Here is a 26,201-nt window from a genome sequence, read left to right on the forward strand (position 1 = left end):
TTTAACACAAATCCTAAGATTTTTTTTCTGCTCAGGAAGGGGTGTAATAGCTGGCAGATAAACATGACAGCAGTTTCTATCATTTTAAATGGTAGGAATTTAAAGTGTGACTTCAAGAAGAAAAAAACTTGTAAAAATAAATAAATATATATATATATATATATATCAGGCCATGGTGGGGTAACCCAGCAAGGACCAGTGATGATTCCCCCAGCTCATCCCCTTGTTTTCCCACAACCCAACCATTCTCCAAAGAAAGCAGGGCAGTGAATAGGTCTTAAGCCAGTGCACACAGGAAGAAATTGAGGCTCACAGATGGGGATGACTTCCTAAGATCCCATGGGACAAGGATGTGGCAAGGCTTGGATGAGATGGGGCACCAGTGCCCAGGAATTTGAACATTTTCCTTTACCCAGGAAATCTCTGGAATCAACACCACCTCCCCCAGGGGATCTCCCCACCCCACCCCATTTACAGGGTGAGCTCAGCCTGTCGTGAGCAGAGGAAAATATTATTAGTGCTCTCTGAGTCTTTACAACAGGAGCTCTTACCTCATAGATGTGAACCCTATTTGGAGAAGATACAAGGAAGTAATGAGAAGCCCAGGAACTTTCTCCACTTGTGTGTGTTTATGGCCTAGATAGCTACAGGATGTATCTTAGCTGCACTCCAACATTGCATCCTTTCTGGGGTGAAGAATCTGGGCCAACCAGGGGCCCTTGGGTCTCTAGAAGGCCACAGTAGGCCTTTGTGGGAATGGAAAGGGACAGCTTGCTTTTAGTGCTTGCCCTCTCTGTGGGTGTGGTCTGCAAAGGAACCAACAGACCCTATGCTGGGGACTGTAATGTGTGAGCTCATTAAATTCTTCCAACATTCTAAAGGAGGGTTTGTGATTGTCACCATTTTACTGATGAGGAAAGTAAGGCTCCTAGGGGAGAAACCACTTGCCCACAGTTCCATAGCTAGTGAGTGAAAGAACCAGGATTTGAACTGGTTTTTTCTCACTACAGAGACTATTATTTTTCCACCATTGTATCTCACATTTTTCCCAGGAGGTTATCCATAACAGAAGAGACTAGAGTGGAACAGCTATCTCAGTGGATACAGCTCAAAGCAAACAACAGTAAGCTTAAAATTCCTTCATAGTCTCATGTTTTACTTTAACAATTCATGCAAAATTTGCATTCCACTTTCTGATTTAGCCTGGTTGGTTTTAATATGACTGTATGAATATTTCAAAAAAAAAATGTGCTCTGTTCCTCATGTTGTTCTGTTCTGTTCACCTCACTATGACGGACCCTGGGTCAGCTGGTCTTGAGCTTGACCCTAGAATTGACTCTAGGAGCAGTGACCCTGCTGCCTCCCAGAGCCAATTACAGGCAAGATTAAGACCAACTGACCTTCTCCTAGGCAGCTCCTTTGGTGTGCAGATGCTCTGACCTCACTGTTCATGAGTGGACCTCAACTAAGGTATCTTCCAGTTGGGTGCTGGAAGGAACCCATTGACTCACACTAGAATGATGAGGATTTGCTCATCTGGCGTGGAGAAGGATGAGCCCACAAAACCCTAAAAGGAAAGGAGAGGCTGGACACAGCTGTACTCAGCAGATTCCTGAATGCTAGGCTGGAAAGTGGTGCCTGTTGTCCAAGTGGAGTCACATGGTTGCTAATGTGGGCAAGTCTGAGGACACACTTCATGAGCAGCTGGGGTCTGGAAGGCTCCTCGCTTTACCCTGGCCACATATACTTACTGGTTGCCTACAGCACATAGCACCTTGGAGAGAGCATTATTAGGAAACCAAGATTACTGTGGCACAATTAATTCCTGGGTAAGGCATGGGGTTGTGGTAGACAGAGCTCAGTCTTTAGTTTGAATCCCAACCCTGCCATTTCTTGGCCATAGAGTGTTGGGCCAACCAATTAATGTAAAAACATACATGAAAAAAGGACCCTCATCAACATTAGAAGGGGTAGATTCGGAGCACTTTAGGCAGGAAAACAGGAAGGCAAGGCCAGGAAACTGGAACCCAATGAATACTCAGAACCAAGGATGCAGATGACTTATTTAGCGAAGTGGTCACTTCTGTGACATAGCTGGACAAAGGATGGGTAACAGCTTGGCAGAGCCAGTTGGAGCAAGGGCAAATCTCAGTGTCTGGGGCAAAAGATGATGAATTTCCCTCTGACCCATCATGTTTATTCATCTTCCACTCCCCATTGCCACACTAGCTCTTGCTGTATGTCCTCAGCAGGATCTACATTCCCTCGGCGCTGGTGGGAACCCCTTAGAGTACATAGAGGTGTCAGTCCAGTAAGACTGCTCTACACAACAGAAGTGAGGCCCAGGGAATAGCAGCCAGGCCCTTATCCTGTTATCTCTGCAGGAGTGACTACCCTACCCAGATCCAGAGACACTGAAGGAAATAATTCCCTGGTACCTCACTGCCTCGGGACAGAATGAAGAAAGCCACCCTTCCTTAGGCTGCAGCTGGCCACTGCTGGGCTGGGTAAACAGGTCATCAGCACCAAGCTAAATCAGGAGTAACACTATGGAAGACATGGGTGAGCCCAAGAGGAAGCATGAACACGATACTGGTCCTAAGTCATGTCAACAGGTTATGCTGGGCCAGGATCCCCAGGGGAAAAAAAATGGTCAACCCAACTGGAGGGTAGAAGAAAAAAAACATAAACATGGATAGTCATGTCATCTCAAATCCCTGACTTGCCTTCCTCATTACTTAACAGTGTGAGCTCCTTCTCACTCTATGACCAGCTTTGAATCACAGCCAAGTAAAACAAGGAAATAGGAAAAGTAAATCCAACTAGAAGAGACAAGCTGATATTCAGATTTGTTCACTCCTCCCATGCAAGGGCTCTCTGTTGGAGGTTTTCCATGTATACATGTCTAGAAGTGATAGAATGCAAGACCTTGGCTTCCTCTTGCAGGGATCTGCCTTTGAGGTCATAGACTGTCTGAACAACAGGGAGAGAGGTTAGTGGTGGAGCATGGGGGGAGCTGTTCTAGCCCCAGTTTCTTCTGACACATTTTTCAGGATCATGGATCTGATCCTCAGAAGCACAGGAAAGACATCTAAGCCATATTTGTGCACATGAGCAGACTCTTCTAGATTTTTAGTAACCAGGGATGGGCTTTTGCATGGCACTGACTATACAGTTGTCTTGTAGAGATCAAGCCAGTCTTTTGCATCCCACCTCCAGAAAAGATGGGAAAAGGTCATCAAAGGGGCTACATTCACCAACTGAAATCCACCCATGAATGTTAGGTCTCTAAAAGGAGGCATCAGCACTCACAATGGTAGCCTCCAAACCTAGCATCCTACCTATCTAAGAGCTCAGTGGTGGTCCACTGGGACAGATACAAGGGAAGTAAAAGGGCTCAGGATGAAAGAGAATCTGTTGGGAATACTTTTAGGGGCTGGATCGTTACGGGGCTTCCTTCTGTGTCTGAGAACTGCTCTGGGTGGTGGGATGTGGACTCTGATCCTTGATTGGAATGTTCAGAGAATGAGTGTCTGGTGGCCTTGAAGTGTTGGACATAAAAGTATCAGTATGAAAGCCTGGAGCTCAGGGTGATTAATGAAGTTCATGGTTCCTTAGTGAGCAGGACTCTTGGATGTAGAGGAGAAAGGGTCATAGGAAGTAACCCGCCAAAATTACAAATTGAGTCTCTGTACAATTACTTCAGTGCCTTTGGGTTTATGAATACAAATCAGTGGACCTTCTCTATGATGGTCCAACAAACTCTCAGTGCCCACCCTGTCCCTGTATCTCCCATGGAAGATGAATACTGTCAGGTGTTCTTTGGGTCAAAGCCCCCAGGGCAGTCTGGAGGCTCAGAGGGCAAAGTGGTGTCATTCCATGTAAAATCAGGCTTCTGAGGCATCAGGCAGAATATGGTGTCCATATACTCCATAGGTCTGCAGATTCTTGAAGTCAAGCACAGTTTGCTAGACCCAGGTCACTCCTTTGAGTATAACTAGGACCCATAAGTGAAACTTAATAGCTGTAAGGAAGACCTGCTGTCTGCCAGAGAGGATAAGCTGCCCATCTCGGCAGCTGTCTAATAAATGCCAGGTGTCTCTTTAAAGGGAAGAGGAGCATTGCTGAAATGGATTTCAGGTCACTTCCATTCTAGATGGGTGAGATCTTGTGGAGCTGGGATCACATTTGAACTCATTCATACCTGTAGAGCACAAATCCAAGTAGAGTGTGTTTGGTCTGTACAGGTTGAAGCCCCCTGCTCCCCCGTCCAAGTCTCCTCACTGAGCAGGCCAACATGCTGTTGTGGCTGCATATACTGGGCTGATCCATTCTGGTTATCACCAAACAGCAAACCATAGGGAACAGCCGCTTTGCCATAGACCCAGTACCCACGTAGATCTCTGATGAGAGCAGCCATAACTCAGACCCACTGACCAACAGGGCCATGAGTGACAGCCAGAACCAGTGAAGGTCCAAGCAGGACACAGACCAGGGCTTTGCTTGCCATATACATTATCTCCAGAGGTTATTTCTACCCCACTCCCTATTCAAGGCCTGTTGGAGCAGATTGCAAAAGCAAAAGCACAGTAACTCAATTTACACGTGATTACAATCATTTCCAGTGCACACATTTCATCACCAGGTGGATCCTGAGCTAGCCCATGTAAATCCAGGTTAACCCACATTGGTAATCAGACTCAAAAGCACTTTTCACCCTACATTCTACTAGCCAATCAAAGACAAAGAGTTGTGGCCTCTACCATTGCCTTGGCTTCTGAACACCCTCACAGGCTATCCCAAGGTTCCCGCTCAACTCCAGGGAGGCTGACATCTTCACATCCACTGGGCATATGATATTGCATGAGACCAAAGTCTCCACATTGTTTGCAGCCTCCTCCATGAATCCCAATGGCCTGCACTTGTACAGTTTGGGTGTTTGATAGATAAAGCACGTATGAGAAGAGAAAACAAAATAAATCAACTTTTTAAAAAAGCCAGCACTGTGCTGTCAATGTTTTTTTTTTTCTTTTCAATTCTAGCTTAAAAAAGCAGAAGGTAAATAATGTCAGGTCAATGAATATCAGATATATTTTTTGACTGTACATTACAGTGAAGTGTAATCTTTTTACACCTGCAAGTCCATCTTATTTATTCTTGTAAATGTTCCCTGACAATGTTTGTAATATGGCTGTGTTAAAAAAATCTATACAATAAAGCTGTGACCCTGAGATTCATGTTTTCCTAAGATATTCGTACTGGTGTCTTCCTGAGGTTGGGTAGGGATGAGGTGGGGACAAGCTGAAGGAGGAGGAGAAAAAAAATATTATCAGCTAGATTTCTTTATATTTAAGTTAATCTTTACATCACAGGAAATACGTATTATTCCCTCTTTGCAGATGAAAAAGTTGAGGCTCAGAAATATCAGGGGATTTTCCATGACTGCACATTGAGCTAGTAAAAGGGTTGGGTGTAAAGTGGTGTTTCTCAAGTGTGGTTCATAGAGCACTGGCATCAGAATCACTGTGAAGTTTGTTACACATACAGATTCCTAAGCCCAGAGAATCACAATTTCAGGGTCTGCATTGCTAACAAGTTGCCTAAATGTATCAGCTAGCTATGGCTGCATAATAAACCACCCAAAACTCAGTAACTTGAAACAAAAATATTATTTGATAGCAGCCACCTAAGACTCAACTGATCTAGGCTGAGCTCAGCTAATCTCAGCTAGGCTCATTCACATGTTGGCTAAGGGCTCCATTCTAGGCAAGGCTTCGCTGGGGCATGTGAACTGTTATATCCCTGCACCTTATTTTCTTTACCCTCCTCCTGGCACCAAGGAGGTAGCCTGTGCATATGCTCGTCATGATAATAGCAGGAGCATGAGAGAATGTCCAATCACGTATATATTTTGCCATGCGTTTGCTGGAATCATATCTGCAACATCCCCTTGGACAAAGCTAGTTACATGGAATACTCAGAATCAAGGGGCAGGGATTCTGCTTCTTGACATAGACCCCTCTTCTCAATTTTCCAGAAAATGCTGAGCTGGTTGGCCAGGCACGGCGGCTCACACCTGTTATCTCTGCACTTTGGAAGACCAAAGTGGGAGGTTAGTTAGGCCCATGAGTTCAAGACCAGCCTGGGCACATAATGAGACCATATCTCTACAAAAAGTTCAAACAAATTAGCCAGGCGTGGTGGCACACACCTGTAAGTCCCAGTTACTCAGGAGGCTCAGGTGAGTGGATTGCCTGAGCCTGGGAAGTTGAGGCTGCAGCAAGCTGAGACTGCACCACTGCAGTCCACCCTGGGCAACAGAGTGATGCCTTGTCTCAAAAGAAAAAAAAAACAAAAACGCTGAGCTTAGGTATGAAGCCAATGGTGCCTGATGCACACTTTAACACTATAATCTCAGAGTGTAATCCATGGGTCACCTACATCATTACACCAGGGAAACTACTCAACATGTAGAGTCTGATTCAATAGGTCCAGGATAGGAGCTAGGAATCTACATGTTCAGCAAGTGCCCCAGGTGATTGTAAAACATGCTAAAATTAGGCAAGCACTATTTTTAATGCTGTTGTTATTAGAGGGGAACAGATATGAACCCAAAAGGAACTGGGACAAACCAGTGCTCAAACTGAGACATGAGGCTGCCAGCCTCTCAGTTGGATGCATATGTCCTCTATTTTCTTCTGGATGAGCAGAAGAAATAACTAGAACCTGACTCCTTGGAGTTTACTGGTTCCCAAATTCCTTGTATGTGTCCAGATACAGCCTGAGCTGGAAACGCAAGCCATGGGGGTGGAGCGCAGGGTTCACCTTGTTCTCTTGCAGCCTTGGGAACCCTGGCAGAGCTCTTCTGCCTGAGGAACTTAGATGGCTCACCAGGCCTCCCAGGCCACAGAGTCTAGAGAACATGTGCTTCCCAGCTTGGGTACGATGTGGAGAACCTGGTGTCCAGCCGGCTAATTATCTTGTCACCTTGTCCTCGGTCATATTAATCTCACTTAGTCTGCCTGCTACATTTATTCTTTGGCCACAAATGTAATATATGACACTGGAGAAAGAAAACTAGAAAGAAGGAAAAAAATCTTAAATAACTCCTACTTAAAAAAAAAACACTTTAGGACATATCATTTTTCCCCCAAAATGGAAATTGCTTTTAAAGTGTTATGATAAAAGTAGCACATACTCACTTGAAAGGAATCAATATAAAATTATTTAAGGCAAAAGGTGAAAGTTCCCACTTCTCAAAGGTACCTGTTAATATTTTTATGCCATTCCAGACCTTTCTATGCATAAACATACACATTTTCTACGTAGGTGGTATCAACCAATATATACTCTGAGACCTGCTTCTTCTCACTTAACAGCATACAGTTGTCATACTTCCATGGAAATATGCTTAAATAAATATCCCTTATCTTCCTTGACACCCCCATAGTACCCCTGAACTTGAAGCTAAGCTATTTTGGGTGCTTCAAGTCCTGTGATACTAAGGATCAACGTTATCTGTGAGGGACATCCCACCCTATGTGCTGCCATCCTGGAGCGAGACTGATAATAGTGGCACAGCTCTCTTTATATGTCTGTTGGCTGTCCAGGTGGGTCCCAGCCTGGCCTTCCTGTGTGGCTAGACCTGGAGTGTGAGCCCATGTCAGACCTAGGAGCACTTTGATTGGTAGCTCTGGTTTAAGATCTTCCTTTAATTCCAAAGGCTCAAGCCTTCCGTCAGAACTCCAGGGGACCTAGAAGCCCTCAGATTCCTGGAGACATGGGATGAGGTCAACAACATACCATGCAGAAGGCAAGAAGAGGGATTTGATTCCCTCTGACAGGGTTTGCGGGTGGCAAGAAGAAAAGAATAGGAGTAGAAGCAGAAGCAGCTGGTGAGATAAGATAAAGAAACCACACTAGTTAATTTCAGAAATTTTATGACCACTTAATCTTTAGGATATGCAACGAGACTCAACAAAGGCTTGGCCTGACTGGCTTTCTCTTGAAATTTAATGCAAGGACTGAGCCTGGACTCATCATTGACATGCAGTAGAGACATGGCATCCACAGGGAGATGATACTCACAAACTGAACAACTGGAGACAGAGAAGAGCATGGGATTATAACCCCCTGGAAATTAACATAAACTGAGGAGGGCATCAGTTTTCCCAGTCTATTGAAAAGGCATTGGAACAAAATTTAACTAGTTATTCAAGGACATTTGGAGTACAGGAATAGAGAAATATACAGAGAAGTACAGATGCATAGAGAAACTAAATTGAATATATAAATGTAAGAAAAACTACACCAGTATATTAACAGTGGTTATCTTTCATCATAGGGAACACAAGTAATTTTTGTTCTTTATAATTTTCCATATTTTATAAATGTTATATTACTTTGATACCTAGAAAGGCCAATTATATAAAAAGAAGAGGTGAGAAGAACATAAGAAAATCCAGGCAGAACAGATAAGATGATGCCAGGAACAGGGTCATACCCCAAGACCTGCCATATACCTGCATCAAGAGGTTTGAAAAAGCAGCACTGCCCATTTCCCACAAAAGGGGAACACAGTCAATTAGTCAATGTCCAAAAGGGAAAAATAATCCCTTGATCAGAATAAATAGAAAATATTCCTGCTATAGAGCTTAGAAGAAATTTTTTTCATGAGTCCCCTTAATAAATAATGGCTTCAACAACATCCTTCACTCACACAATGGATTCCTCTCCCTGAAGACTCATGGCCTCACGCCGTAGAACAATTCAGTGAAAGCTCTTCACTGAAAGACCAAAATGAAGGGGCCCAGCTACACAGCTCTCTGCAAGTCAGACCTAAGCCAGGTGTAGGTTTTCAGAATCTTAAGTATTATATAAACAAGTTTTCTCTCCTCTCTGAGAACCCATGAGCTGGAGGTTTTTAGCCCAGAACCGGTGAAATAGCTATTCTGAGTTGCTGGTTGAATTTGGAGCTCGAGTTTAAGAGCCAGCTGAGCCAGAAAGTGAATTAGTATTTCCTTTTGAATGATGAGGAGACTAACAGATACATGTGCTGAGACAGAAGATGAATCTGTTTCTCTATTAAGGTGAGGCATGGCAAGGTCAAGAAGTAAACCCCCATTCCAGGTTATAATGAGGACTGACTCCATCCCACCCCACTGTCCTTTAAAATACCTACAAATATGTAGTCAAAGCTGGAAACATGTGAGCACACCTGGCAACCAAGCTATTGTGTGAATCCAAGAGGAATTTCCTCTGATTACAAGACACAAGAAGCTGAAATAAGAATCGTAATCAGTGGTTGATGCTGAATCATGTGTTGCTGCCTAAAAGATGCAAAGAAGCCTCAAAGAAGATAAAGTGGCTCATCCCTCCCAGGTGCCTGCTCCAGATGGTCTGTACTCACTCAGAAAATTGGTCAATCGTCCATTTCTGTCTCCTGGGAGATGAAATGACATTAAGAAAAACTTCTATGGGCAGGAGAACAGCAGAGAGAATCTTGAAGAAATGTATGCTGAGGATTTTAGCTTTTCATGCCACCCCCGGATCCATTTGCAGCACCCCAGAGAGAGGAAGGGAGTGGTAAGAGCACCTTGCTGGTTGAATGCATACAAATAAAACAGATGCCTCTTATGTACCACTTCAAATATTCTCAGCCTAACCTCTTATGTCATCCATGGCCCTGGGGACAATTTGCAAGCATGCTTCTTCAGATTGCATACAGGGGACATCCGTGGTGTCTTTCCTCAGACAGGCTCTGCAGCTCTTGTTTCCTGTGCCACAATTTCTGGAACTATTCTCTGAGATACTCACAGGAACCCACTTAGCACTTGTGAGTGTGCTACCCAGAGATGCGGGGAAGTTAACAATGAAATCTTTGACTGATAGGATCCTGGAGGCTGTGAACAAATGCTTCCTCCTTTCTTCCATCTGAAGGCAGTTCTTAAGTGTATTTCATGTGGCTTTTCAAATGGTCCCAGAACAAACAAACAGACCCTGTAAGAGTAGCCAACTCTACAATACATCTTGTAATACCTCTTTCTCACTCCTTCCCTGACTTACAACCCCTATTCTCATTGCTTTCTGGAATCATATTTCCAAATAAAATTTCATTTAAGGTTTTGCTTTCAGGGGAACACTAGCTGGGAAACTGGGCTTCAGCTATGCACAATATCCTACCATCCAGCTGTTAAGCTGAGATGGGATTCTGCCAACACCCATAGAGGGCTGCCAGATGTCCAAAGAGGCTTTTGATCTAGGGATAAAAAATGGACTTGATGTAAAGTGACTCAGGGGAGAGGTTCTACTCATGTCCTAAGCTCATCCTATGTGTCAAGATGTTAATTTCCTGCTCAGATTTGGGAACAGGAGTCCTGCCATCTCATATTTTTGTTGAAAATACTTGATGAGCCTGCCCAATAGACAGCAAGAAGGATGGTAAGGGGTCCTGTTTTACTAAAATCCCATTGACAGCCCTAGCATAGGGTGCAAGAGCAAGGGGGTGGTTGGCCAGTGGGGTGGAGGAGTAGCTGGATCTGGGATCCATGCATGCAAAGCAGCCTGCAGCAATGCTTACGACCAGTCTATCCCTGGCAGAACATGGCTCCTGACAAACCATGTAGGCAGCTAGCTCCTAATGGAGAAAATTGTGCCAGGAAAAGAGATGGGGGCGTGCGTTCCAGCCAACACTAAATGCCGATACAAACTTCTCCCAGGGTTGATGAAGCTCCTTGTACTAGCTCCCTGTACCAGCTCTGCCTAAGCTCTCTGCCCTCACAGGCTGTCAAAATTTCTGGCCTGCCAGAGAAAAATAACAGCACATCTTAACTATCCCTTCCCTTTTCTGGCCCCTCCACGATGCTCTCTGACAGCCCGACCCCAGCTCTGAGCAAGCTCACACCTTCGCTTGTAAGGGTGAACAAACAGGAAAACATCACCAGACACATGAAAAGATGCAGGAGTTCAAAAGCAGAGGTTCACTTTTAGGAATGAGAGAATGTGCCTGCCTATGAAATCAGGTCTCTGCCAAAAAAAAGAAAGACATTTTACAATGAATCTCCACAGATGCAGAAAAACACTAGATTTTCTAAATACAAGAAATTTTTTGTTGTTGTATCCAACAAAACAAATTGCTGAGAAGTCTAATAGAGAGAAAACACAACCAAAATTAGGAGACAGAAAGGGGATATAATAGTGAATATAGAAATTATACATAATTCTAAAAGGATATCATAAACAACCATGGTTATTAAATTTTAAAATCTTGATCAAGGGGGTAGTTTTGAAAAATGTATATTATCAAAATTGGCTCAAGAAATAGAAAACCCAAGTTGACCTGTTATCAGAGAAAAAAGTTTTGTTGTTGATTCATCTCTGAAAGATGCAAGAGCAGGTAGTTTCATAGGTGAGCTGGATCAAACTTTCAAATAAAAAAATCATTATTATGCAGTCTTTACTATTCCAAAACAATGCAAATAAAAGAAAGCTTCTTAATTCATATTATGATTATAAAGAAATAGCACAGATACCAAATTTGACAGAGGACACACACACAAAAAAACCCTACAACCTCTAAACCAGCCACATAAATGTGAAGATTTTTACCACATTTTAATGATTACAATAAAATCATTAATGACCCCCACAGCCTCTTAAAAAGTAATATACCGGCCGGGCACAGTGGTTCATGTCTGTAATCCCAGCACTTTGGGAGGCTGAGGTGGGCAGATTACCTGAGGTCAGGAGTTCGAAACCAGCCTGGTCAACATGGTAAAACCCTGTCTCTATTAAAAATCCAAAAACTATTAGCCAGCATGGTAGCACATGCCTGTAATCCCAGCTACTCAGGGGACTAAGGCAGGAGAATCGCTTGAACCTGGGAAGCGGAGGTTACAGTGAGCTGAGATTGCACTATTGCACTTCAGCCTGGGCAACAAGAGCGAAACTCTATCTCAAAAAATAATAATAATAATAATAATAATAATAATAATAAACCATGTTCAAGTAGCCTATATGCCAAGAATTCAAAAATACTTAAATATGAGGAAGTCTAGCAGTAAAAAGACATACAAATCATCTTAATAAATACTTTAAAAACATTTGACAAAATTTAATATCAATTCCTGATGAAATATGATGGATTCAATAAACTATTAATTGCAGGATACTTTGTTAGCCTAAGAAGTTAAAATTATTAGGGATAGATATTACTAGAGTTCACCAGTATTCACTTCTCCACTCCTTCTAGGCATAAAGGAAAATTACTCCTCTCACCCTCCTTGTAATTAGCTGGAGTCATGTGACAAGTCTTGACCAATAAGCATAAGCAGAACTGATAATGTATCAGTTTTATACCAAAGTATTTAATGACTGTTGAGACACTCTCTAGTATTTTCTTTCCTTGATTCATCTATCAAGGACGTCCTGCATTGTAGATGGTGCAGCCATAGGATGGGGGAGATTCCCTCAGCCTGGATCACTGAACCACCACATGGAGTACAGTTACTCTTGGGAGTTACTGGACTCCCAGAACGTCGTGTGTATAAGAAATAAACCTTTGTGGTTCTCAGCCGCTAAGCTTTGGGAGTTGTTTATTACTACAAAATGCATGATATCAACAGCAAGCATGTTAAATAACAGAGAAAATCTAAGTGTATTTCTGTTAAAGTCATGGATGTCTACATCCTTGCTATAATTTAGCATTTTTGGATGATGCCAATGCAGCTAGCACTATTAATCAATAACTATAAGAGATCATTGTTACAGTTACCATTGCTGTATAGCCAATTATCCCAAAACAAGTATATTTTATTTTTTCATAATTTTATGGGTCAGGAATTCTGAAAGAGTTCAGTTTGGCAGCTCTTGAGAAGGGTCTTTCATGTGGTTACAGACGTCAGGACTACAGACATCTTTAAACCTTGACTGGACTGGATGTCCAGGACAACTCACATATATGGCTGCTGTTGATGCTGGCTGTTGGCTGGGAGATTCAGTGGAACTGTCAATTAAAGTGCCTTCATGTGGCCTCTTCAGCATAGACAGCCCAGAGTAGTCAGACTAATTACACAGCCCATACCTTCACCCACAGTGAGTGTCCCAAGAGATCCTGATGAAAACTAAGTAACCTTTTCCCACCTAACCTCTGAAGTTACATCTCATCACTTCTGTTAGATTCTATAGGTCAGCAGTGATTCAAGAGAAGAGGACACAGACTTGTTCTTTTTATAAAAGCAGTATTAAAGATTTGCACACATGTTTTAAGACCACCACAATTACTTTTATAAATGAAGGCCCAAAGTTAATACCATCTTTGGCATATGTCTAGTAATGCTAAAAACTATTAAGACTGATAAGAAAATTCAATAAAGGTACAGGTTATAAAATAAGTATGCAAAATGAACAACTTCTCTATTCATACTTGTAGAATAAACTAATGAATTCGTTCATTAGTATAGTATCAATTATATATTAGAAAACATAATGAGAAAGAAAAATTACACTCACAATAGCAGCACAAAATATAGGAAGCCTAGGAATAAACTTAAGAAATGTGCAGGACCCACATAAAGAAAGCTATAGAACTCTATCTTGAGACCTAAAAGATGACAGGAATAAACTAAGAGATTCAGCAGACAGTCACAATCACTACAGTTAACTTGCCAATTCTACCACAAACTAAAAGAATAAGTTTAATTCAGCTTCAACAAAATCAATATGAGTCTTTTAGTAAGCAACTGGAAAACATAATTTTAAAGTTAATGTGAAAAACATAAACATACAAGAATAACCGAACAATTTTCAAGACTGCTACAATAATTAAAGCCACATAGTACCGATGAAGCAATGCATTCTGATCAATTCTTTGAGATTCCTTGTCACACCAGATACTGGGAAGACAAGCCTCATATTTGTCAATATATAGTTTGGATAAAGCTGGTTTGATATTTTCTAGTATCTCCTGATCAAAGCAAAAGAAAATGACAAGGAAAACTCCTCTCTTACAAATCACCAAAGTAAAGTTTTTTCAATTCAGTGCATTTTATTATATCCAGTATATACATTGTCAATGTTTAAGACCTGAAGTGTTCATATTATTCATTTGCTTAATTTTTTAATTACACAAATAATACATACATTCTTCTCATAAAATAATCAGAATATTACCAATAAAGTTGGGCTCCCACTGGCCACCATCCCCAATCCCAGCCACTTCCCCAAGAGAAAGAGAGAAATCTTTGGTCTGTTTTACTACTCCTGGTCTTCTCACCTCTCCAGGCAACCATGAGGGCTGACAGGCTCCAGGGCACTCCTCTAGGTATTAAAAACAAGGTCAACAAGTAGCTTTACCTGGTTAAGACTATGCAACAGGAGTAAGTTACAGAAGTAAGCAGAGAAGAACCAATTTTAATACAATTTCCTATGTTGGTCCCTGGACTGGAATGATGAGTAAAGCTTCCCTCCGATACCTGCTACATTCCAGCAGTCAGTTCCAGCAAGGTCTGTGCAAAATAAGAAGCTGGGTGAGAAATTTTCCTTGGAGGTGAATCCATCTGTCTCTTTAAGAGTGGCCTTGGAGAGCAATCAGCCATCACTAATGGCTCCAAGCAGGGCCTCAAGGGACACCCAGACAGCTTGGCATCCAGTTCCCCAGAGATAAGTAATGCTGCTCTGGGGTTGTGGAACAAGTGCAAACTAAAAGATCCTCAGAGAGGTACCATATGTCCAAACAGACTGTGGGTGCCTTCGGAGGGGAAACGTGCTAAGACAGCTCATGTCCTGCTTGACAGAACCAGAAAGACAAAATGCCCTCGTCACAAAAACCAAAGACAATCGCATGGTATACACTCTAACAAAAAGGAAGATGTTGGCCAATTTTTCTTTACCTATATCACCGGAGAAATAACAGATCTGAAACTAGGAATAAGACTAAACTCCAGGTCTCTTGAAAAAAAAAATTGTTAACTACTTTTTAATCCAAAACATCATGGCTTATGCCTTTATAACCCCAAACAGAAAAGCACAAAATGTTGTCTCTGAGGAGCATCCTCCAGGATGATGGCTGAACCTGAAGAAGTGAGCCTTGGTACCTTGGCTCTCTTGGAAAAGCCATTGGGGCATCATGTAAAAGTCATAGCTCCCTGAGACACGGGCAGCATAGCTCAGCTCAGCTGGTCTGCAGTTACGCATTTCCTTCCAGTTTTTTGAAGCAGGACAAGGAGATTTTAGGTTTTCAGGACTGGAGTGAGGTGTACTGGAGAATCAACCAAAGAGAGAAAATTCCCAGAAACCGTGGCATAAGCCAATGGCTAGGGAAGGGCCCATGAGTGCAGGCCTGCCTTCAGGGAAAAAAAGGGGGCAGAGGCCTCCATCTGGGGCCCAGCAAGAAATCAGGCCATTTGTGAAATAAAGGCTTGAGACATTTTATGTGGGGAAAACAAATCCCCAGAGGCCGTAGCACGGGGATTAAATGTGCATGATGTTGGGAAACTGTCATTATGGCTTCAGCTCTGAAAGCTGATAAAACCCCTCTGCAGAAACATCCCTCTACACATCCTGCCAAAGTGCCCCAGAATGGCATCTTTCAGCCTTTAGAGAGACAGACCTAGAGCAGACAATGGCAGCCCTGATTCTTCCTGATGCCCCAGTGGCTTTTCCAAGAGAACTCTAGGCCTCTACTCTGCAGGGGAAGAAGCCGCCCTTCTTTTCTGATTTTAGAATTCTCAGCCAGCTCACATTGCTTTACATGTCTGATAAATGTGATTGACCTCCTAGCTGACTCCATTCCAAAGTCACAGTACACCCCTCTTTGCAGGCCTTCTGCTTAATGCTGCCCGTAAAGGAAAGGGAGTTAGGGGCCTATTCCACGAGCAGTCTTCTTAAGGCCTGCCCAAGTGGAAAGTGAGTAACTCAGGAAGAAGAATCCTGGGGGCTGGATAGTGCACCCTACCTGCGGATACCTTAGGGGATATCAACATCATCTGACCCTTCCCCTGCACTGGGCCAGGGCACCTCCCTGATGGGACCTCTGTCAGCCAACCCCCAGGGCTGAGGCTTTCTGCTGGCGTGGTGTGTTCATCACAAAAGGTAAAATTAACATGCATCAGAAACTGATGTCACGCTAGGATTTTTTTAAATGCAGTTTTTTTGCATCAGGCCTGGAGAACATGTCAGTGGCAACACTCCAACAACGCAAGCGTGCAATTCCAGGTGGGGAAGCATAGCCCTGGGAGGCTTAACCATGAACCCAGAAGCATCCCAGGGTGAGATTTTTCAAAGAACTAGAAGGTTTATCCAAGGAAACCCAAGAGAGTGGCTGCAGAGACAGGAGGGTGGCAGGAATAGTGGCCTGGAGATGTCCCAGATGTTGGTAGGGTTTCCCATTCCTGCTGTCCCAGCCAATCGACTTTTTATGAGGTTGTTACAAAGACAAAGCAAAATTAATGAAAAACATAAAAGAGTAAGAAGTGATAAAGATTTTACATTGAGACTAAAGTAAAAAGTAATAAACAGCAATAAAATGAAAGACTCCAGTAAGAGGATTAAACTATCAACACATTAAAAAAAAATGAGGCTTCTGAAAATCATATTTATCTTATTATTTAACAAACACATACACTGGCAGAGCTAGTGGTGTTCACCAACTAGTCCATGACCTTCTCTGCATTGCCTGGGCTCCTTCTAATAATACTGGGCCCATATGACTAATTCTGGCCAACAGACTCTGAGGGGAGATGACATACAACACTCTCAGGCTTTTAAGAAACTCTGAAAATCACAGTAAGATGCTTCACAAGATGAAGGACATATGGATCACCGAGTTCCACATGAGGCCCCTGAAAGGTTACCTGACCCCCATCAGACACAGGCTGGGTGAAGAATAAACCTTCATAGATGAAGCCACTGAAATGTGAGGGTTTACTTGTCACCACCACATACCTTGACTAATACAAATGCTTATAATTCACTAATTTAATCCTTCTTACAACACTATGATATAGGTTCCATTATTATCCCCATTTGAAATCTGGGGGAACTGAAGCATGAAGAAGCTAAGGAACTTAATTTAGATCACACAGTTGTTAAGTAGCAAACCTAGAATCCAAATCCAGGCAGTCTGTGTTCTTAACCATTATCACATGCCGGTTCTCACAAATAAAGCATCTTAAAGTAAAATGCAAGGAACTTCAAAGGCATGTACCTTCTTCTACAGAAAATTAGGGGATGTTGAAACAGGGCAGAGTTAGAGAGTGTATTTGTCTCTTTTCACGCAGTTGATAAAGACATACCTAAGACTGGGCAACTTACAAAAGAAAGAGGTTTAATTGGACTTACAGTTCCACGTGGCTGAGGAAACCTCACAATCATGGCTGAAGGCAAGGAGAAACAAGTCATGTATTACATAGAGACTACAAAGAGAGAAAACTTGTGCAGGGTAACTCCTATTTTTAAAACCATCAGATCTTGTGAGACTTATTCACTGTCACAAGAACAGCACAGGAAAGACTTGCCCCCATGATTCACTTACCTCCCACCAGGTCCCTCCCACAATACCTGAGAATTCAGAATGAGATTTGGGTGGGGACACAGTCAAACCATATCAGACAGTGAAGGAGTCAGGCAGCTGTGGAGAGGCAAGGCAAGTTTTTTTTGGTTTTTTTTTTTACTTTTTTTTATTATACTTTAAGTTCTAGGGTACATGTGCACAATGTGCAGATTTGTTACATATGTATACATGTGCCACCTTGGTGTGCTGCACCCATTAACTCGTCATTTACATTAGGTATTTCTCCTAATGCTATTCCTTCCCCCCTGCCCCTACCTCATGACAGGCCCCGGTGTGTGATGTTCCCCACCCTATGTCCAAGTGATCTCATTGTTCCATTCCCACCTATGAATGAGAACACGCGGTGTTTGGTTTTCTGTCCTTGGAATAGTTTGCTCAGAATGATGGCTTCCAGCTTCATTTTCCCTACAAAGGACATGAACTCATTCTTTTTTATGACTGCATAGTATTCCATGTGCCACATTTTCTTAATCCAGTCTATCACTGATGGACATTTGGATTAGTTCCAAGTCTTTGCCACTGTGAATAGTGCCGCAGTAAACATACGTGTGCATGTGTCTTTACAGTAGCATGATTTATAATCCTTTGGGTATATACCCAGTAATGGGATGGCCAGGTCAAATGGTACTTCTAGTCCTAGATCCTTGAGGAATCGCCATACTGTTTTCCATAATGGTTGAACTAGTTTACAGTCCCACTAACAGTGTAAAAGTGTTCCTATTTCTCCACATGCTCTCCAGCACCTGTTGTTTCCTGACTTTTTAATGATCGCCATTCTAACTGGTATGAGATGGCATCTCATCGTGGTTTTGATTTGCATTTCTCTGATGGCCAGTGATGATGAGCATTTTTTCATGTATCTGTTGGCTGCATAAATGTTTTCTTTTGAGAAGTGTCTGTTCATATCCTTTGCCTACCTTTTGATGGGGCTGATTTTTAAGTTCTTTGTAGATTCTGGATATTAGCCCTTTGTCAGATGGGTAGATTGCAAAACTGTTCTCCCATTCTGTAGGTTGCTTGTTCACTCTGATGGTAGTTTCTTTTGCCGTGCAGAAGCTCTTTAGTTTAATTAGATCCCATTTGTCTATTTTGGCTTTTGTTGCCACTGCTTTTGGTGTTTTAGTCATGAAGTCCTTGCCCATGCCTATGTTGTGAATGGTATTGCCTAGGTATTCTTCTAGGGTTTTTATGGTTTTAGGTCTAACATTTAAGTCTTTAATCCATCTTGAATTAATTTTTATATAAGGTGTAAGGAAGGGATCCAGTTTCAGCTTTCTACAGATGGCCAGCCAGTTTTCCCAGCACCATTTATTAAATAGGGAATCCTTTCCCCATTTCTTGTTTTTGTCAGGTTTGTCAAAGATCAGATGGTTGTAGATGTGTGGTGTTATTTCTGAGGACTCTGTTCTGTTCCATTGGTCTATATCTCTGTTAAGTATTAATCCCATCTGCCACAATAGGACAAAACCACTAATCCTGTGTGATCAAATAAAGGGGGCTTGGATGTGTGAAGGTCAAGTCTGAGCTCAAGCCTTTCCAATTTGGCCTCCTCTTTTTGATACTCAGCCTGATGTTGTAGAAAGACCCTCATGCCCAGGAATCAGGAGACCTGAATTCTAGCTCTGGGTCTACTAGTAACAAGTTGCATGACTTAGACAATTGTCTAAGGTCTCTTTGGGCCCTTTAGATGAAGGTACTCCATCTAAAATTTGGCAATAACTTCCATCTCATCAGGTTGTAGAAAGTGCCAAGCCAAACAAGACTGTAAAGATGCCTTGGGAAGCTGCAAAGTGCTTTGCAAGTATAAATTATTATTTTTATTTGACTATTAGAATTAAGGAGACAAGAAGGGCCCTGGGAAATTGCAACTCCCCCCTGCTCCATTTTATGTATGGGAAAACTGACTCACTAACTTTCCAAAGAATAAAAAGGATTACTTGAGTTATGGATATTACTTTATACAATAATAATGATAAAAGCAAAACATGAGTAAGAACCAGGGACTAGGACCCCAGCCTCGAGCTTCTCAGGAATCACTTTTCTCACAGTTATAATTTGAAAATGCTCAATTACTTCCTTTGTGTACCCCAGACTGCAGCTGCCCAGCTAAGGCAATAGAGAGAAGAGGCAGTAAAGTGATCAAGAGACTTTGAACCAGACACACCTAAGTTCAGATCTGACCCTGTGGCCACCACTGGGTCTCCTTTTTCTCATCTTCTCCTTATTGCTTCCGAAACTATTATATCCAATCATAAAAAACACTGCCTTTTTTATAGGTCAAAAATGGCAGATATTACAATTTTGTATGATTCAATATAATCAAATACAGTACTGCATGGCAGGTATCTCCATTTCTCTCCATCGTTGAGCCACCTTCATGCATCTCATCCACCTTTTCCCTTAGAGGGAACATTTCCTATGAGGTCCCTCAGTCTTCATGCAAAGAGGCCTCTATTGGCAGCCCTGCAGACATGCTTAGACATGCCAATATGGTCAGGCCACAGGCCCTCTGGCTGAGCGCTTTCTATCTTCCCTTTATGTTATTTCATCCACATACAGCCCTGTGAGGAAGGCAGAGCAGGGGCAGTTGTATAGTTAAAAGGGGTAGCAAGACAGGAGACCAGGACTCTGCCACTGTCTTGCTGTGTGGCCTGGGGCAACATCATCTCCCTCTCTGACCCTCAGAGTCCTCGCCCAGAAATAAGGCTATTGGATGAGATCAGCAGCTCCCACTTCTCACTCTGCAGCAAAATCACTGGAAAGCTTCTGGCAAATTCAGATACCTAGGCCCCCTCTAGAGATGCATTTTTACTAGGTCTGGGGATCTTTTAACCTCTCCCCGGGTGATTCTAGTGTGTAGCCCCCTTGAAAACCACTTGGCTGGATGATCCAAAGGCCCCCTGATTCTAAACTGTACTGAAGAGTATGTGAATCCTTGTGAGCTTTCGGAGCTGAGAAAAACAAAGAGGCAGAAGCTCCAAGAAATGGGTCTGAGGCCTCATTAGGTCTTGTTTGGGAGCAGGTCTGCAGAGCCCCAGTTTCCAGCCTCCTGCCATTAGAAGGATGCCTGGGCTCTATCAGGGCCCAGCTGGAAAGGCCATTTCGTTTGGAGAAAGATTTCCTCTAGGTGCCTCTCAGAAGCCTCCTTCACTGATCCAGGGAACTAAGGCTTTTCATTTTAATTAGCAAATTCTTGTCGCTGCCTTTGGAAATGAGCCTCGATTCTCATTTTCCTTACAGACTCTCCTCAGCTGAGATGGTGAAGGAGGGGCTGGAAAGGTGACAAGGGAGCTGTTGTCTAGAATAATTTATGGGCTGGTGGGGGGCTTGAAAAATATGAGAGTGGTTGAGATTACAAGGAACCAAATCATATACTTAAGGAAATGGCTTCATGGCTTTGGGACACGGTGACTCCAGTTAGTGCCTCTTTGCAGAACTGCATGCACTGATGTGATGAGGAAGACGAGGCGTTATTAAGCCCACCTGGGTTCCGGGGGCCCAGTGGATAGATGTGTCACATCTTGAACTAAGAGAACCTTTTTAGGAGGAAAAAGCACACTTTTGACAAAATACCCTGTAGATGTAGAGAAATGGAAGATGGTATTTGTCTAATGCATAATGTATAAGCCTGTGAACTCTCAGAGCTGGGAAGAGTGCTCTCATTGGTCATCTCATTAGTACCTGGTGCACTGGAGAGAAACAGCCTTCCTAGAGTGTCTTAGGCCACAGGAAGCCCCTGTCTCAGGTATTCAGCAGGAGGGAGAGGCTGTTCGTGTGACTCCATTTCCAAAGTTATATCTTGTTTTGACATGCAATGTAAATAGCACACTTTCTGGAATCATCCTTAGCATCTCTTTTATGACTTTCCCTAATTGTTTGATTTTTTCCAAAATAGAGAGAAATCTTTATCTTAATGAGGGCTATAAAAAAGTGAGGACAGGCTGGGCATGAGGGCTCATGCCTATAATCCCAGCACATGGGAAAGCCAAGGTGGGAGGATCACTTGGGCCCAGGAGTTTGAGACCAGCCTAGGCAACATAGCAAGACCCAATCTCTACAAAAAATACAAAAATTTTCCAGGTGTGAGGTGCGCATCTGTAGTCCTAGCTACTCAGCAGGCTAGGGTGGGAGGATCCCTTGAACCCAGGAGTTCAAGGCTGCAGTGAGCTATAATTGCACCCCTACATTCCAGCCTGGGTGACAGAGCAAGACCCTGCTTCTAAAAACAAAGGAAAAAAAAAAGGCAAGAACAATTGGAAACATTCTTAAACAATTAGCCAGACTGGTGAAAGGACCACAAGGAAAGATTATTTGCAAATGTCTTAGAGTTCATCTACTCAAACCTCTCAGAGGGAAAAGAAGATGGGGAAGATATAGGCCAGGGTCGAAAGTATGGCTCACAAACCCAACAGGATGTGGTCTCCCTTCTCACAATCCCTTCCCTGCTGTACCCTTCAAACTCTGTGATCCAGCCACACTGAGCTATTTGTACACCATCCCCCGCCGCCCCCACCAATAACATGTATCACCCTGTCTCTAGACCTCACACCCACCAGGCTCCTCTACCAGAATATTTGCTGGTTCCAGGTCCTTCCCACACCCCTCCTTCTTTCTTTAGGTAGACAGGCACTTGGCTAAGTAGGACAGTGTTTCAAGACTCAGACCACTCCTCCAGTAATTATTGAATACCCATATATGGTAAACAAAACCTTCATGGATGGGCCTGTCTTCATGGTGTGAGGGAGGCAGATAAACAATAAAATGACTGCACAATTGCATGTATAATCATTCCACAAATAAGTGCTTGGAAGGCAAGATCTATGGGGCTAGAAGAGTGTATGAGGAGAATTTGGCCTGGCGGGACATGTCTAGGAAAGCTTCCCAGAGGAAGGGATGATTGAGCTGGGATCTCAGTAACCGAAGGAAATCAAGAATGGATGGGGAGGGTCCATTTGGAAGTCCAAAGAGACATCCTCCAAGAATTCTTCTGCTCTTTCCTGTGTTAGGCATTACTTCAGGTGACCATATTTCTTAGTTTGCCTAAGACAGCCCCAGATTATCCTTATTGTTCAGGGTTTAGCATTTGTCCCAAAGATGTACCAATCTGGATGATAAATTGTATGATCATTCTATGAGTGATGCTCTTATCACACTTCATTGTTTTATTCATACACCTGTCTGCCTGCCACACAAAGGCATGTGTGTACACACACACATACACATACCCCACATGCACTCATATCCACACAGGGATGCAGAGCATTCTTGCAACATCAAATTCCATTCTTATTCATCCTTTGCTGCCCTGCACATAACACAGTACTGGCATATGCATAAAGAAGGTGTTTGGTGAATGGTTTTTGAATAAATGAATAAAGGGTACAGGGATACAGCCTCCAAAGATGCTTAGACCTCCCAAGCCCTCCATCTCACCTCACTTATCTACTTTTCATGCCTCCACAGTGCTCCAAAGCGTATGTGGTGAATGTTTTGGGTTTGTCCAAGGGCCAAAAGATCCAAAATATAAATTTTTTTCCACAGCCTGACTTGGCCCTATAAGTTGACAAAAGTGTCATCTCATTAGAGGTTATTTGAATAGAAATTACAGGCTTGTTTTCTGAGTGTGGATTTGAGAGCACTTCATAAGACAATTACTGCTGAATATCTGAAAAGAAACACCCTTATCGGCTTCTAAAAGCCCATCTCAGGTCAAACTAACCTAAATTCCTCTCAATACAATTAGAACTTCAATAAGAATGAGAAAAACAACAAGATTCCAAGAACACCAGGACCTCAGAGGAATGATAAATAGCACTATTGGAGGACTAAGAGGGGACAGCAGAGAGTGGAACATTCCAGAAGGCAGCATGTCACATGTGGTGCACAAACCCACCCACGCTTTGATCAGGAGTGATCAGCTAGCCTCCCTACAAAAGAACAAAGGAGTCGACCCCCATCAGCTGGCCTGCCCAGAAATTACACTCCCACTTTTCTGCCCTTTCTGGTTCCACTGAGGATCAAGAACAGGCACCTGTTCCAGTCCAGTTGGAGCTTCCAGGCCTGCACAAATGCAGTTCCTCCTGTTCTGAACTTCTTTTTTCCTTTCTGCACCTCTTCCTATTCCTATTCCTCTAGCATGCCTTTCTATTCCTCTCATTCCCCCCATGGCCCTCCCTTTGTCTAAGTCCTGGCACCATCTCCCCAGGGAAGACAAGAGGAAATAAGAGTGTGTCAGTGTAGGCTGCATGGGACCTCTTCAGGGGGTGTCACTTGCCCCACAGTTTACAGAAATGGTACCCTGCCCCATCTCCCCAACCCCATCCTTTGCCCCCAGAACTCAAGCATTCAAATCTTTTTTGTTAGCTCTTAGAAAAAAAAACAAATACTGCTGGCCTGGCTGCTCTTGCAGCTCTGCCCCCTCTCTCCATTCTTGCCTCCTCCCCTAGACTCTGAGAATCTTGAAAGCTAGACCGGAATCGAGTCTTCCTAATATCCATGTTAGTCAGCAAAAGATTAAGTCATCAAAAGAATGCACAAGTTTGAAACAAGAATGGAAAGAGGTGATAAACCAAGTTCTTGATCCAACCTGAAGGAGAAAGTATCACAAAAATTGGGGGGAAACTTTCCTACGATTTAAGAAATTCCTTTTGATTTGCTTCATGAAAAAATAAAAGGTGGCCAGAAGATGGTGATGCTGGAGGCTCACCTGTACTGCCACGTTAAGCACACCTGCTCATTGGAATACTCAGGAAAAGCAATGTACCTTGTGTTGGGGAGAACTTCTTTAAAACGATTCCCTTTCTATAGTGTATATCTCTAAGTGGCCTTGATAGGGGGTCAGAGGAGGATGGTCATGGAGAGACAGACTCACCGTTCATCCAGGTGACAGCTATCAGTCAGTCTATGCCCCTTGCTACCCAGAGTCCACAAGAAGGATGTTATGGACACTGCCTTAGAGGGCACCTATTCTGCATATCAGGTGAGTGAGCCGTGACACTGGTAGAGAGCTGAGTAGACCTTCTATGAACAGGCTGGAATCCCAAAGGGAAAGAAGGAATGTGTTTGGGATTGGGGAGCTGGAATGGAAGGTAGGGAAGGGGTGATGGAACAGGGCAGCCTTCTTCTAACTCTGTTGCTGCCTTAGACCCTACAAAGGGCCCCCCCTCACACCTCTACCCAAGCATACCTCTACTACAGACACCACCAGAGAAATGGAGGATTCCAGAGAGCATATTTCAAAGACAGTTAACCAGAGTAATCCCTGGGGGCCCCTCCAGCTCTGACATTCTGTGAGTTTAACATGGAAAAACACTCAGCTAAAATCACCGGCACAGTTAGGTAGTGGCTTAGCAATTCCTTTTTATGAAATTACTGTCTCTCTAAAGTGCAAAATATCTACTTAGAAGCTTGGATTCATTCTTAAGATGAGCTGATGTTTGGAATCTCACCCAAAAAAATATAACCAGTTCCTTAAAAACAGTCTACCTCCCTCCACCCTCACCCCAGTGAGTGGAGAACACTGTAATGAGAATGTGAGAAGATACTCTGGACTCCTCCTAAACCTTATCCCCACCTTATTCAAGATAGTAGGCCTTGTTGCCTGCCAATGGACCACAGGACTAAGATTAATGTTGGGCCATGAGAAACATCACCCAAGTTGTCCCCTATTCAAGGCCTCTCTGTGGCAATTCCAGACAATATAATTATTCTCAGGAATGGCCCTGGATGGTCTAGTGACCTTCACTATGTTTCTTGACCAGACACTGACCCCTGACCTCAGACCCCAGGCTGACAACAGACTCAGCCCAGATTCCTGTCCCAAAATGACCCCCAAATCTGATGAAAGATAGACCCCTCTTCCTCTCCAGAGCCTTCATACATCACCATATGAATCACAGTAAAGTAACACAATGATGTCTGATTCAGCTCTATTTCCCAAATGCCAGAACAGGAGCTGGCTCCAAATAGGTCCTAAATAAATGCTAACCGAATACGCAAAAGAAAAAATTAAGTGAATGAATAAGTAAATGGGTTCAAGTTGCAAATGGCTAAGTCTGGTCTTGTACTGATAGGTGGATTTTTCAGAGACATGGGACCCAGGAGGGGGGTCTGTTTGCAAGGTGTCCATCTCTCATGTCCACTCCGGCAGCTCCAAGCTCTCTTCCATGCATCTTGTTAATATTCCTGTTACTGGGCTTAACTGTACAGTGGCCAGCACCTCCTGAGCTAAATAACAGGCAATTTAAAACTAATGAGGTGAGAAATGCCCTCATTGTCTGAGTCCACTGAGGCCCACAGCTGAGCTTGTCACACCTCTGGCATATTCCAGAGAGGGTCCCCAGAGGTTCCCAAATATACGGTGGTATTATAGCAAGATGGGGAAACAGAAGGCATCCTGGGCTCGGAAGGCACCCTTCCCTAAGCTGGGAAGAAGACCAGAGTACGTCTCCAACTGTGTTCTCATTGTCTCATCAGTAAAAGGAGATGACCTGTACATTGCATTTCTAGTTTCATTTCATAATCATCCATGATATTTACAAAAATACAGATTCACGGATCCCACCCCAGAGCCACTGAATCTGAACCTCTGGACACGGGACCCAGAAATTGGATTTCAACATGCACTCAACAA

Source organism: Theropithecus gelada, chromosome 10 (genome assembly GCF_003255815.1).
Source record: "Theropithecus gelada isolate Dixy chromosome 10, Tgel_1.0, whole genome shotgun sequence".
Classification (NCBI taxonomy): Eukaryota; Metazoa; Chordata; class Mammalia; order Primates; family Cercopithecidae; genus Theropithecus; species Theropithecus gelada.